This window comes from Culex pipiens, chromosome 1 (genome assembly GCF_016801865.2).
Source record: "Culex pipiens pallens isolate TS chromosome 1, TS_CPP_V2, whole genome shotgun sequence".
Classification (NCBI taxonomy): Eukaryota; Metazoa; Arthropoda; class Insecta; order Diptera; family Culicidae; genus Culex; species Culex pipiens.
Window position 1 is genome coordinate 93,265,081 of NC_068937.1, and position 3,092 is coordinate 93,268,172.

The 3,092-nt window shown below is 46.3% G+C and overlaps 1 long non-coding RNA gene across 1 annotated transcript; it reads right to left on the minus strand.

Moving 5' to 3' along the window:
• Positions 1–1,560: 1,560 nt before the first annotated feature.
• On the minus strand, positions 1,561–2,646 carry LOC120422312 (uncharacterized). Its single transcript, XR_005606105.1, has 3 exons — positions 2,562–2,646; positions 1,971–2,499; positions 1,561–1,917 (listed from the first exon to the last, which is right to left on the minus strand). It is a non-coding gene; the product is annotated as an uncharacterized LOC120422312 (long non-coding RNA).
• Positions 2,647–3,092: the final 446 nt, after the last annotated feature.

Sequence of the window (3,092 nt, forward strand, 5' to 3'; positions counted from 1 at the left end):
TTGATGCCTTGATAAAAACTAAATGAATAACTAACTCTTTCGTGATGAAATTACTGGCCCTGAAAATGGCCGTTTTGTTTAGTACAATTGAAGATTTTCTCAGGTGGGCCGAGCCAGCTGGACAAAGTGGACATAAATTGCTCATAAGTTCGTGTCCTCAAATAGCTTCGCTTGCAACCGCTTGCGGGTCAGGACCGTGGACTTCTGGTAGCGATGAATTTTACGCAGTACGTCCGCCTCAGGTCGTGCCATGAAGCATCTTCACTCCTCCGGTGGCCGGTACACTCGGACTGCCTTTGTGGTCAACTGCTTCCGCGGAACCTTTCCTCCTGTAGACTTGCGAGCAGTTTTCAGCCATGACTTTTTACGACGTGACCTCGATGAAAATTGAACAGGGAATGGAGGGGAGGGAAACAGAAACACTCTTTTATAACTTCGCGCGACGCGAGAGGCCTTTCCCTTTCAGTGAGAGAGTGAGAGAGAAACTGTCAGGAAGAAATGAGGGGAGGTAGGGAGCAAATTTCATATATAAGAAAATGACAGATTATAATTTTATTTATTCCATCAACGACTTTCCAACCGCAAGCAGCTTTCACGATGAACGGACGCGGCACGGGAGGCAAAGGGCTCGGGAAGAGAAGGGCCAGGCGGCGCCTGTCCTTCGAGACAATCCAGCTTCGTAGCTGCCGGAAGCACAACCCCGAACCGCGCGGTGTGCTGAAGGTGTTTTGGGCCATCTACGAGTACGTTAAGCGGAAGACAGTCACGGCCATAAACGCCGTGATCGCCCTGAAGCGATGCTTTCTGCAAATGTTTGGGTAATAATGAAGGAGGTGTTATTATAAACTAAATGGCCCTTTTCAGGGCCACCAAATCAATCACGAAAGAGTTATTTCTTGATCTATTTATTTCTGCTTAAAGGTGATTTCTTGTCACTTTGATAACGCCTGGAGATTCCAAACGCTTCTCCAGCTAATTAAAAATTTTAGCGCCATTTGTTGAATTTTATTAATTTTCTTTAAACTTTCGGCATGGAACAAGGTTTAAGAAATATTTTACAATTCTGTCTAGATAAATCTGTGTAGTATTTGTAACTGTAAGAACATGCTCACACCGCTCGAAGACACCGCAACCACAATCACACACACACACACACACACACACACACACACAAGCATACACGTCTAAGGATGTTAACAAGCTTAAACGGCGTCGGCCAGGCCAATCCGGTTATGGCACCGGCGAACCAGAAGAAGGCCAATGGCGCAGGGAGAAGATCGACAATCGGTATTTGTGTCTGTGATGTTCAACCCCGCGACCTACCAGGTCATCCTGCTGTACATAAAGTGTGGCCTTGTTGATGGTAGACTTCAGGGCGCGATGCTGATCAGCGGAACGGAACTTAAGGAAACGTGCGAAACTTAATCCTGAACCAGCTGGATCCCAACTTTAACGAGGACAATTTTGATTAGTACACAAGTTCCGAGCAAATAAAGTATCTAATACAACAATCTTTCTCAATCAAATAGCTTTATAAACGAAAAGAAATGCACCACATAGTGACTACTTCAAATAAATTTTTAATAGCAACTCTTTAACACACTTTTCGCCTCCTCCACCGCCGGCAGGTCATGCTGGACAACGTGAGCTGGGCGACAATCTTGCGCGCCGTTCCAGCCAGATGAAACTGTTCCGCATTCACCAGACTGCTGTGATTAAGCACGGAGAAATTGCTGGTGGTCGTCGAGGTAGCCGAAGCAGGAATGATGATGGCGTTGGCCGCCTGCAGCTTTTCGCTCATGCCCGGGATTAACCTTAGCAAAGACCGATGGGGGGAGGGGGGGGGGGGCGATGGCCTCGTAGCCGATTATGGGGTTCAGGTCCGACCAAAACATGCTCTGCTGTATCTTGGGTTGCCTGTAATGAACAGTTGGATTAGTTGTGGTTCTTTCAAGATGTTAACAACTCACTATTTTCGGCCATAATCTCACCGGCAAGTCATCCCATTACGACCACAGGTTCGTGATGTTCTACCCGTCGTTGACCCAGCTTCGAATCTAGGAATCACACGGCATCGCCAGATCGTCCCCCCGGCACGGCGTCCATATCTGTATCCGGGAGTCGACGACGGTTGGCTTCTGGCCGGGGACGTTGTACGCCGGTATTTGACCTTGGCGAAGAATTTCAGGACCGGGATAAGGGAAGGCGTTGGGACGCGATCGGTGTGGCGGAGTTGTTTCAGGATGTACTTGATGGATTTGCTCTGCTTAAAGATGATCTCGTTGAGGGACACGTACACCAGGCCAGTGGGCCAGTGGCAGCCAGGGTCGGAACACTGCTGCCCCTCGAAGGTCTTCTTTAAACTGTGGCTGAGCTAGGCCAACGCGCAAAACAATTCACTGCCGATAAATCCCCCGCCGACAATGGTCACCTTGCAGTCGGATTTCAGCTCTTCTAAGTCAGTGACGCTGTAACTCGTTGACCCAGATGATGTTCCTACTGCAGGACGAAATATTGTTAAAATTACACAAATAAAACAACAAATTACACCAGCCGACTACCCAGAAAAACCTAGACCCGCCGAGTAAATATTTTTTCGTGCCTGCTGCGATGTGAAAAGTCGATACAGCGAAACGTCAAAAATATGAATGTTTATGTCTGTGGCGAGATTCGCTAAACAAAGGTGGGAACGGTAAACTTTTCCAGGGATGCCAGATTTGTCTATGTTTTACAGACATTTGATATTGCGGCAGAAATTTAAGGTGCAGAGAATTTAAATTTTTCTAAATTATTAATAAATATATTTTTATTAGGTTAATATTTTTTACAAATTTCAAATAAAGTATATTTCGTTAGTCCCGATCTGTCCCGATCTGTCCCGATTAGGGACCCTAAATAGGGAAACTGGTCGAAGTGAATTTGACGTTTCCAACCAGACACGAGTTGATTAATTTGAGATTCAGCAAAGTCTGGCCAGTCTCTCTATTTAGGGTCTCTAGTCAAGATTGGTCCAGTCTGAGAGAAAAGCGAATTTCGCTCAGTGAAACAAGAGAGTGACGTTTTGTTTATTTACATTGCAGTGCGAAGAGAAA